Genomic DNA, 12,505 nt, shown 5'->3' on the forward strand with positions numbered 1-12,505 from the left:
TTGCCTTTTAGATCTGGTGACTAATTTGCTGTCAGAGAAGTACATTCTTAATACCTCATGAAACATACATTTCTTTCTCCCTTGATTTCTGTCATGTTAATATTTTCTCTCTTTGCTTACTAAATCTTGGCTGTGTGAATTTAGGACCTATTTTAAGTTTTTTCTTACTTCAGAAGAAAATAACTTCTGAAGTTAATAATCTCAGTGCTGGGAGGATATTAGCAATTATCTAATATTATATCCGTCTACGGCAACGCACATTTGTATTCCATTTCAGTTTGTTACAAATGGGTCTTGCACATATCTTATTTATTCCTCTTAGTAATATCAGGAGGTAAATAAATACATAAGAAAAGCTGAGATTCAGAGAGGTTGTAAATACATTGCCTCATATAACACAGCTAGTAAATGGTCGAGATGGGATTAGAATCCAAGGACTTCTGATCCACTTTAAGTCCATTGTACTTTCTGTGATGAGCAGTTGTATGCTTGACATTGGCATTGTGATAAGGAACACTGCCATATAAGTCATTGATTCTAGAAAGTTTGTTTTTCACATTGAACCTAAATGTGATTCTTTTAACTTTTATCTGTTGATTCTGGATTTGCCTCTGGAGCAACACAGAATGAATTATCCTATCCCTCTTCTACAGTGTGTCACTACGGTTATTTAAAAACTATTACCCTCATGTCTCCCTCACCCTTCCTTACCCAGTTTGCTCGCCAATCACAACTCAGATTCTTTTCATCTTAACATTGGTTCTAACCTCCTCCTGCTGTACTGCTCACTGTCCTTTGAAGGGCCTTTGGTTTGTTAGCCTCCTTCAGAATGAACACTTACTTCAGATGCAGAGGACCATGGGCCTAGTACCAACTTCATTATAAATAATGTGCTTATATTATATAGCTTAACAAATTGCTTTTTTGTTTGTTTTTTTCAGCACTCTCACAGTGTTGACTCTTGTTGAGCTGAACATCAATCTAGCTTCCCAGGTCTTTTTCGCATTAGCTTTCATTAAGCCAAGTCTCTCTTATCCCGAACTTGTGTGGTCGGTTTTTTGTTTTTGTTTTTCTTGTTTCTTTTTCTAAGACTTTACCTTTCTTTTTAGATTTTTTTCTAGTTAGGTTTGTACCATCATTTCAGTCTGCTGAAATCTTGGTGAATGATTATATTGTTTTAGGGATGTGATATTGCTCTTCAACATTTTCATCTGCAGCTTTGATAAGGATGACTTTTTAATCCTTGAATTGGATCCTGCTCACATTATCCCCCTTTTTTGAAAACCTTTCCCCACACTAGTTTATGTCATTGCGATTTCAGTCACCCCTCTGCTTCTTTTGCTCACGAAGCCCTTATAGAGTATAGTTTGGGGCTGTTACCCAGGCATAGTTATTTTTCTCCAGTGTAACTAGGTAAAAAATCAGTGGGAAGCTGGTTAGTCAGTGAACATGACTGAGGTAAGAATAATCTATACTATTAAGGAAACCTGTGAACTTTCTTTATTCCTAATTCAGATTTTGCTATCAACATATAACTGATATGGTAAGCCACTTTTTTTTTTTTTAAATAATCAAAGCTAAGTAGAAAAACGAGTTTAGAACACAGCTAAACAAATTTACTGATAACATGCTGTTACAAATAAAGTACTGTAAATGGCTTTGAGCTTTTGCAAAATCCAGATTTAGGCTGCTTTCTAAAAATGAGATTTCTAAAAAGTCACGTGACAAAACTGCATGACATGTAAATAGCATGTCACGTTGTTGAGCATGTAGGGGAGCTGTTTTGACACTGTGTGTATCATTAGATTCACTCAGTCTTCCAGAAGACTACTGTTGCTCCAGCAAACTGTCATATCAGTGGATGTTGGTTTTCCAGGACCTTTTATTTTTCACATATAATAAAACTTATTGAAAGGTAACAGAGAAGCATGCAATTTTAAGTGTTCAGCTTAGTGAATTTTCACACAATAAAGACACACATTGGCCAGGTGTGATCGCTCACACCTGTAATCCTAGCACTTTGGGAGGCCGAGGTGGGCGGATCATGAGGTTAGGAGTTCGAGACCAGCCTGGCCAATATGGTGAAACCCCATCTCTACTAAAAATTACAAAAATTAGCCAGTGTGGTGACACGTGCCTGTATTCCCAGCTACTTGGGAGGCTGAGGCAGGAGAATTGCTCGAACCTGGGAGGCGCAGGTTGCCTGAGATCATGCTACTGCACTCCAGCCTGGGAGACAGAGTGAGATTCCATCTCAAAAAAAAAAAAAAAAAAAGACACACGTGGTATCACTACTAGATCAAGAAGTAGGAATCACTAATGCCCAAGAAATCTCCCTCATCCCCCCCAGTTATTTTGTAATACCCCAAAGATAACTGTTATACTGAGCTATAGATTAGTTTTGCCTATTTTGAACTTTATATGCGTGAAATAATACCGTACGTACTCGTGAGTCTGGCATCTTTCACTTGACATTGTATTATTGTGAGAGTCATCCACGTTGTGTGTAGTAGTAGTTTGTTTATTCCCGTTCCTGTACAATAGTTCATTGTGTGAATATATCACAATATGTTTCTCCATTTTAATATTAATGGTCATTGAAATTTTTTGGTTATTATGAAAAGTGCTGCTGTGTGTCTTTTGATGCTGTATGTGTCTCTTTAGATGTATGTGTTTGTTTGTGTATGTTTAATTTTGTTTGGATATCTATTAAGGATTGGAATTGCCTGATTTACAGAGTATATACATGTTCTGCGTTAATGGGTATTGTTAAATATTTTTCCAAAGTGGTTGTTTCAGTTTATACTCTCACTAGCAGTGTTTCAGTGTTTCAGTTTTTTTGCATCCTTATCAACACTTGGTATTGTTAAACTTTTAGGATTTAGCAATCCTAGTGGATGTTTAGTGGTATCATGATAATGGATTTAATTTACATTTCCCTGATGACTAATGAGGTTTCACTTTTTTCATTTGATTATTGTTCATTTGGATTTCCTCTTTTATGAAATGCTGATTCAAGTCTTTTTCCCATTTTTTGACTGGGTTTTATGTCTTACTGATTTTGTAGGAGTTGTTAGTATATTCTACACGACAGTTCTTTGTCCATTATATGTATTAGAAATTTCTCACTGCAGGACTTTTTATTTTCTTAATGAGCACTTGAATGTAAATGCTGCAGACCGGGCACAGTGGCTCACGCCTGTAATCCCAGCACTTTGGGAGGCGGACATGGTCAGATCACTTGAGGTCAGGAGTCTGAGACCAGCATGGCCAACATGGTGAAATTCCACCTCTACTAAAAATACAAAAATTAGCCAGGCATGGTGGTGTGCGCTTGTAATCCCAGCCACTTGGGAGGCTGAGGCACAAGAATCACTTGAATACAGAGGTGGAAGTTGCAGTGAACTGAGATCAAGTCACTACACTGCAGCCTGGGCGACAGAGTGACGGAGCGAGAGTGAGACTTCGTCTCAAAAAAAAAGTAAACTCTGCAGTATAACAGTTTGATTTCAGTATACTAGAAAAGTAATCTTTACCATTTACCTTTTAGGTCCAATGGACCCTTTTTATTTTAAAGTTTAAAGTAATTTTACAAATAATTTACAGAATTTAAGAATAAAGGGGCCAGGCATGGTGGCTCACATCTGTAATCTCAGCACTTTGGGAGGCCTAGGCGAGGGGATCACTTGAGGTCAGGAGTTTGAGACCAGCCAGGCCAACATGGCAAAACCCCGTCTCTAGTAAAAATACAAAAATTAGCTGAGCATGGTTGCGCACACCTGTAATCCCAGCTACTCAGGAGGTTGAGGCATGAGAATTGCTTAAGCTGGGAGGCAGAGGTTGCAGAACTGTGCCACTATACTCCAGTGTGGATGACGGAGTGAGAGTCTGTCTCAAAAGTAAAAACAAAATAAAATAAAGGGATAGCGAAAAATGTTAAAGACAAACTCTTCTCATCCATTAAATTTGGGCACACAAACATCTTAAAAGATGAAATAATTCTGTCACATATACTCTTAGCAAATTGAGATGGTCCAGGTTCTTGCCACAAAATATGTGATAAGATAAGGTTTATCCTGTTTAATAACTAAGTGGATTACTGCACCACATTTTCTTTCTGTTCTTAGAAACATATTGTCAGCTGGTCATGGTGGCCCACACCTATAATTCCAGCCCTTTGGGGGACTGAGGCAGGAGGATTGCTTGAGTTTAGGAATTTGAGACCAGCTTGGGCAACATAGTGAGACCCTGTCTCTACAAAAAGTAAAAAATTAGCCTGGCTTGGTGGCATGTGCCTGTGGTCCCAGTTATGTGGGAGGCTGAGGTGGGAGGATTGCTTGAGCCTGGGAGGTCAAGGCAGCAGTGAACTGTGCACTGCACTCCAGCCTAGGCAATAGAGTGAGATCCTGACTCAAAAAAAAGAAAAGTAATCCCAAGGCTATAAATATTATTATTTACTTTTTCTTCTGTCTTTTATTTCTTTAACCTTTTATTTTTAAATCAGTACTCTATATAGAACTGATTTTATATAGTGTGAGGTAGGGATCAATGTTTATTATTTTCCAAATAACTATCCAGTTCACCCGAACACCATTTACTGAAGAAGTCATCCCTACTACTTTGCAGTGACTTCATCATAAATCCAGTGTTTAAATGTGTTTGTTTCTGGACTCTTCATTCCCATGGTCTATTTGTCTGTCTTTGCATTAGTGTCATATTGTTTTAATTACTGTAGCTTTACAATAAATTTATCTGTTAGTGTAGGTCCTCCAGTTCTGTGCTTCTAGATGAGGGATTGGCAAGCTTTCTTTCTCTTTTCTTTTTTTTTTTTTTCTTTTTCTTGAGATGGAGTCTGGTTTTGTTACGCAGGCTGGAGTACAGTGGCCCTCACTGCAACCACTGCTTCCTAGGTTCAAGCGATTCTCCTGTCTCAGCCTCCCAAGTAGCTGGGATTACAGGCATGTGCCACCATGCCTGGCTAATTTTTGTATTTTTAGTAGAGATGGAGTTTCACCATTTTGGCCGGGTTGGTCTTGAACTCCTGACCTCAGGTGATCCGCCTGCTTTGGCCTCCCAAGGTGCTGGGATTACAGGCGTGAGCCATTGTGCCCGGCCTGGCAAGCTTTCTATAAAGGGCCAGATGGTAAATATTTGTAGGCCTTGTGGGTCACATTTGGTCTCTGTTAAATATTTTTCTTTGTTTTCTTTTTCCTTTTTTTTTTCACATTTAAAAAAATTTTTATTGAGACAGGGTCTTTACTCTGTTGCCTGGGCTGGAATGCAGCAGCAGGATCATAACTCATTACAACTTTGACCTCCTGGGCTCAAGCATTCCTCCCACATCAGCCTCCTGTGTAGCTGGAACTGCAGGCGTGTCCCACCATGCTTGGCTACTTTATTTTTTGTAGAGGTGGATCTGCCTATGTTGTCCAGGCTGGTCTCGAACTCCTGAGCTCAGGCCATCTGCCCGCCTTGGCCTTCCAAAGTGTTGGGATTACAGGCGTGAGCCACCATGTACAGCCTTTTTTTTTTTTTTTTTTTTTTTTTTTTTAAACCTTCAAGAATGTAAAAAAGATCACTTTTAACTGTGTTTGGAACATAGACCATAGTTTGCTGCCCCCTGTTCTAGATTGTCTTGATTATTCTTATTAGAATCAGCTTGTCAGTTTTCAAAAACCTGCTGGAATTTTGATGAGCATTGCATAGAATCCATTGACCATTTGGAGGAAGAATTGAAATCTTTATAATATCAAGGCTTCTGATCAGTCACAACTACGTTTCGACTGGCTTTAGGATTGGAATTGTGGACTTCTTCCATTCTATAGCTATCTTACTAGGATTAGTAAGGGACTGTGAGTGCTATAGGTTTTCTTTATATTTCTATTTGTTATGATTGTTCCTGTTTATAGTGATTACTTATCTTTGGGAATTTTAATTTTAGGACCTTGGTTATACATATTTAGAAAACAGGTGCTATTTCACATGAAAACAAAACAGGAAGGAATTTTAATTCCAGAATTTCGTATCTTGTAATTCCCATGGTTTGTTAATTTTAGTATGTTTCTGCAAATAGTAGAATACAGAAAATACCTTCTTTAAAAGTATTTGTATAACTGCATCATACCTCTTACGTTTTTACGTTTTGGAGTTTTATATCAAATTTTGAAATTTTTATAATTCTAAGGTATTTATACCTAGTTTTAGGGGTTTTTAAAGGGAGTGTATAACACACTTTACAAATAAACACTTTCTAAATACTTAAAACAAATATTTGCTTATTTTTCTTTTCATCTGACCAATGTACAATGCATGCGTTTTTATGTGATTGTATTCAGTGAATTTATGTAATGTTTCTACTATATTTTAAATACATGTTTTTACATGTCAAAAGAATCATAGTATTTCATTATATTGATTTAAAGGTGGCTTATTTTCATACAGATTTTTAATATGAGTATCTCTTGATATATTTGTTAAAAATGCTTAAAAGGTCTCTAGTTTTGTAAATGAAAATAGTTTTGAGTCTGTTATTTTGTTACATCTTTGAACTTTGAAAATTTGAAAGTCCAGTAATAGCCAGGTGCAGTGGCTCATGCCTGTAATCCTAGCACTTTGGGATGCTGAGGCAGGTGGATTGCTTGAGCTCAGGAATTTGAGACCAGCCTGAGCAATTTGGTGAATCTCCATCTCTACCAAAAATACAAAAATTAGCCGACCCTAGTGACATAAAAAATTAACCAGGCATGGTAGCAGGCACCTGTGGTCCCAGATACTTGGAGGACTGAGGTGGGAGGATCGCTGGAACCCAGAAAGTCTAGGTTGCAGTGAGCTGTGATCACACCACTGCATTCCAGCCTCGGTGACAGAGTGAGACCCTGTCTCAGAAAAGGGCAAAAAAAAAAAAAAAAAAAAAAAAAAAAATCAAATAGTGATACATATTTGCCGTTTATATGTAGTGTTGAAATTGTATTTCAGATGGTTTCAATATTTTCTGGCCCCCAGAATGAAAATAAAATGATAGGCCTTGGCTGTTGGTCAGCAATTTGGTCTGAAAACAAAGCACCCTACCCTTTCAACTCTTTTGCCATGTCCTCTTATCTGCACACCTTTTAATGCCTCCTAATTCCTTTGTCCTTTCCTCTGGCTTTTACACATGCTCTTTTCTTTGTCTGGAATTCCCTTCTTGCCATTCTTTGCTTTATTTATTCCTATTTTTCCTGCCCTGGAGCAAGCACTTCAGTAATTACAGATCGGGATTCTTTAATGCAGTCAGACATTGAGAATACTTTGGATAGCAAGACAAACATGTTCCATATTTATCAAATTCTGTTCTAATTGTCGAGTTAATTGTCTCACTCTTCCTGTGGACGGTGAACTCCTTGAGGTTAGGCATGACTGTCTTTTTAGCACCAGCACATTACCTGACAATCAGTAGGTGTTCAATAAAAGTTGCTTCTTCCAAAATGTCAGTCATGGATAAAATTCTCAAGGCATTCACAATTTTGTTAGGAGAGACTTTGCTCCTACTTAGAATTTGATTAGAATACTAGATAACGTTGATAAGGTCTCTCATGGACTCTTGTACATTGTGGAAGATAGTCTTATCACTTACATGAACAAATAATTGCTGCATTTAATACATAGCAAATGACTTTATACAACTTTGATCCAATATATTATTGAAGCACTTTGAATTAATAAGTGTAATTCCAAGAAAGGAACCAAACCTTCATAAACCCTAAAGTGGCATACTTTTTTTCCTTCTGTAAATATATACTCTCCATCTTTACTTAGCATTGTGTTGTATATACTTTGACAAGTTCCTGGTCACCTTCTTTCCCCTTTGTCCATTATAGCTCTGCCAAAGCTTCACTACTTCACATAGACCATCTACTCTAGTGCTGCTTTCTCGATGTTAGCAAACGTTTTTATTTTGCATTATATTTATAATTTAGCTTCCTGCCTCACAGGAAATCAAGTCTACCTATCAAGCTCAGTAAAACATCTCACTTCTAACCCTTAGCTGTACTTACCATGCTCATCACCTTGTAGTCTCAGGAGAACCAGCCCTTCTGATGAGGGCTAATCCTCTCTCTGTGCCCTTTAAAGAGATAACAGTTTACATTTTTATCAAAGTGATTCATATGCATGGTTTAAAAAAAACTGGGCCAAATGGCCACCCACTGCCTCATCCCCATGCCCCCCAAATGTTTTTTCCAGTGGCATCCTCTTTTAGTTATTTAGCTGTTTCTTTTGGTCGCCATCTTCATAGCACTAAATAATTATGCTGCTCTTTTCACGACTTACACACTTACACATTTTAGATATTATATATTTATTTAACTGTCCTGAAAAATAAAGTTTTCGTTCTTCCTCGACACTCTGCCATATGGGTGTTAACTACAGCATTCCCCTTGACGATCCTCCAGGATGTGATTTGCTATTTATCGAATCTCATGGCTTCCTGTTACCATTCAGTCCCTCTATTTCCTGGAGGGCATGCTCAGGTAACTTGCTAAGGAAGTGTGGGTGAGGGGTAAATTTTCTTAGTCATCCTGTATCTGACAATGTCTTTATTCTAATCTCACACTTGCTTGCTAATTTGAATATAGAATTTGATGTTGGAGATAATTATTCCTCAAGGTTTTACGATCATTGTTCTATTTTGTTCTGTCACCTTGTGTAGGTGTTATGCCGTTCTGATTCTTTTCCTGTTTTGGTGACCTGCTCTCTCCCAAACTTAAAAAATCTCTGGTATTCTGAAATTTCAGTGTTTTTTGTTTTCTTATTTAGTTTTATTAATTGTACTGAGTACTCAGTATGCTGGACTCTTTCTATCTAGAGATTGGAATCTCTTAACTCTGGGATATTTGTGCTATTTATTCATTAATTCTTTTTCTCTCATTTTCTGTTTCTGGAACTCTTCATTAGCAGGATTTTGGATCTGTTGGATTATCTTTGTGTCTTTTATCTTACATTTTGTTATATTTCCTGAGATACTTTAACTTCTAATCCTTTTATTGTATCTTTTATTTTGAGAATTGGAAAATTTTTTTCTGTGGTTCTTTTGGTGTTGATCTTTTTTATAAATAGCACATTGTTCTTGATTTATAGATACAGTCTCTTTAAGAATCTCTCTGAGGATAACAATTTGAGTTGAAAGTTCTTTTCTGCTTTTTGCGTTCTATTTTCTCCAAATTCAGATCCTATTTATCTTTAGTTTTTCTTTCATTTTGGACGTGTTCCTCAAATATCTAGCAATCCTTGGCTGTCTATTTATGTTTAAGCATGGAAGACACTGACAAACTGATTGGGAGCTCTGTGTATGGGAGGGGTTTGTTACCTGTCACGTTTCTGCTTTATGTGAATAGGGTAAGGAACTGTCACTACTCCTAGGGGACTCTCAAATTCAAGGATTTAAGAGACATTCAGCCTAAGGAAAGGCTGGTTGATGGTTCTGAATATAGATTTACATATTTTTAGCCCCAAGTTTTACTCCTTTCCTTCCCTAGCACCCCCTAGTGTCTGAGAATCCTGACCCTCTTTGATGTTCTCTGGGCAAGCCCGCCTCCTTTTGATTTTATCCCCTTCTGCCATCAGTACTCTAAACTGACTTCTTCCTCCTCTGTAAGTTACCGCTCATATTTGTTCTTTGTCTTTCAGAATTTACAGACAAGATTCTCATCTTCTTATTACCCCCTCTCTCTGTTTATTATGGATTTGTGTATTTTTAAGTTCCTTGCAATGGGTTTGTAAAAGGTCAACTTGGCTAGGCTGAACTACATTTCCCAAAATTCCCTTTCTCTCTGTCCCCCTCTCTCTCTGTCTCTCTTTTTTTTTTTTTTTTTTTTTTGAGACGAAGTCTCACGCTGTCACCCAGTCTGGAGTGCAATGGCCTCGGCTCACTGAATTCTCCACCTCTTGGGTTCAAGTGATTCTCCTGCCTCTGCCTCCTGAGTAGCTGGGATTAGAGGCGCACACCACCATGCCCAGCTTAAGTTTTCTATTAGTAGAGACAGGGTTTCACCATATTGGCCAGGCTGGTCTCAAACTCCTGACCTCAAGTGATCCACTCGCCTCCGCTTCCCAAAGTGCTAGAGTTACAGGCTCAGTGAGCCAGTGTGCGTGGCCGCCTTTCCCATATGTTTCTGATTAAATTGGGTCACAGGGAGATTTTCACACCCAACATGAGGCATTTATTCCTGGACAACCAAAAACATTTTAACTCTTTCCCCAGAAGAGCACAAAAAGTCTTTTTCTTTGTCTTTAGGATAATATTAGTTCATCCTTCTCCTACCTGACTCACATTCCCTCTTTCATGTTCTGTAACTTAAATACTGAAATAATAAAGTTAACTATTAACACATATTATGTTAGATAATAAGAAAGAAAAACAAATGAACCAAAAAATATTTGGTTAATACACACACACACAAACACACATACATATTTAAACACATATATATCAAGCAAGAAATACTTGTAACTATTGTAGTCTGTATTTCTGCAATGGTCATGTGGTCATAGCTGGTATATATGTTCTTCCACTACTCATTCCATATTCCCTTTGCTCTAAGTAAGTACCTCAGCCGGTCCTGATTCCTTATCTGATGGGGTGACCCAGGCTTTCATTCTTGAAAGATGTGGGCTATTAGCAGATTCTTTCTGAATTAGTTCTGCTATTTGCAGTTCTACAATACCCTTTGCAATTTTCCATAGACTTGAATCTCAGTACATGGGAAATACTAAGAGATGTCCTAGAGGATCTCTTGCATTTCAGACGTACTCCACTTCACCTGTATTGTGTGGTAGTAACCCAAATTCCCCTTGAAAGTTAGGATCAATCATCCCCAGTGAATACAGTAACCCTCTCTCCATTGCCTCTTGATTTGAAACTTCCGAATAAAGTTGGGGTCTCAACTTCAGGTTAGTGGAATCATTTGTTGTGTCCCCTAGTGGAAGTATTCATCTCTCTGAAACTAGACTTTTAGAACAACAAAGCCTAAAGTCACAGGAATAGGAAATAAATATTTTGCCAACACTGAATTTATTAGTCTTCATTGATTTCCCAAAGAAATGAAAGAAAAAGCCTCCTAGCACTCATTAAAGGCATGAAAGGCATCGCTGTCTACTACTCAGTCATCTAAGCCAGAAACCTTGGAATCATCTTAAATTCTTCTCTTACCACTATCATTTTATTTCTACTGGTGACAAAATCTTACCAATTCTACCTTATTTTACATCTCTCACTTTTATCCCCTCCTCTGCATTCTCATATCAGTCATTGCCTTAGGCTAGGCATCACCTTCACTTATCCAAATTGTAGAGATAATCTTTAAACTTTTTGTTTCTGTCTACTGTTTTTCTGCTAAAGCAATCTTTTTAAAATCAGACTATATTTAGTGGCTCTAAGTGCTTATAAGGTGACACCAAACCTCCTTAACCAGCCGAATTAATTTGTCTGTTATAATCGAGATCCAAGTCAGATGGCTTTAACAAGTTAGAAGTTTATTCTCTCTTAGGACTTAGATGATGGCTCAGGAATCCAGTTCCTTCTGATTTACCTGGTCCTGGACATTTCACCACCATGTCATAACCAGCATGAAAAAGGAAATCGTGAAGAGGAGGATGTGCTCTTTCCTTTAAGGGGACAACCCAGAGGTTGTGCAAATCATTTTCACTCTCAGCTCCTTGGCCAAAACTTGGCTCTCAGTTCTAGCTGCAAGAGATATTGAGAAAGAGAGTCTCTTGTGTGGGGAGCCTTGTGTCTAGCTGAAAACAGGAGGCCTGTTATTGTAGATAAGTGCGGAATGGGCATTGGAAGACCACCAGTAGTCTCTGCCACATGAGGCATACACAGTCTTCTGGAGAGTGATCCTTGCTTACTCCTTTATTTTATTTTTTAGTGTGCTGCTTTTCCACACTTCCCTCTTTATCAGCTCTCTTGACTCTGTTTCCCCTTTGCATTAGCCATGCTAAACTATTTGCACTTCCAAACATGCTCTGCTGATATGTGTTTCTCTGCCTTTCCTCATCGTGTTTCCTTAGCTTGAGGTGCCCTTGCCACATACTTTCGTCATCTCCAGCTCATTCTGTCAGCTTTATTTCAGAAAATTTGTCTTTCAAGACTCAACATAAGCCTCTCCAATTCTGTTGTCCTTATTGTATACACATAGACTTGAGACATTACACCTCTTGATATTTATTTACACTTAGATTATCTTTATATTTGGTTGTAAACTCTTTGAGGGCACAGATGACATTTTATTCTTGTATCTCTTGGATGTAATGTAATGCCTGACAGATAGGGGATGTGTTATCTCTTTACTGGATAAGAAAGTGGGTTCATAGCAAAAATAACTGTGCAGACTTTTTAAAATGTCAGAGCCTACTCTTAAGATAGGGTTGCTGTTTCTTTTCTTTTATTTATTTATTTTTTTAACTTTTTTTTGATTGAAATGTTAGTGCCAGCTCTAACAATATAATCATCCTGTATTTTCTTGTT

The 12,505-nt window shown here is 37.8% G+C and overlaps 1 protein-coding gene across 3 annotated transcripts in view; it reads left to right on the plus strand.

Moving 5' to 3' along the window:
- Nucleotides 1–12,505, plus strand: part of YLPM1 (YLP motif containing 1) — a 74,310-nt gene that overhangs the window by 21,369 nt on the left and 40,436 nt on the right. The gene's annotated exons all lie outside the window — the stretch shown is intronic.

The sequence above is a fragment of the Macaca fascicularis genome, chromosome 7 (assembly GCF_037993035.2).
Source record: "Macaca fascicularis isolate 582-1 chromosome 7, T2T-MFA8v1.1".
Taxonomy (NCBI): Eukaryota; Metazoa; Chordata; class Mammalia; order Primates; family Cercopithecidae; genus Macaca; species Macaca fascicularis.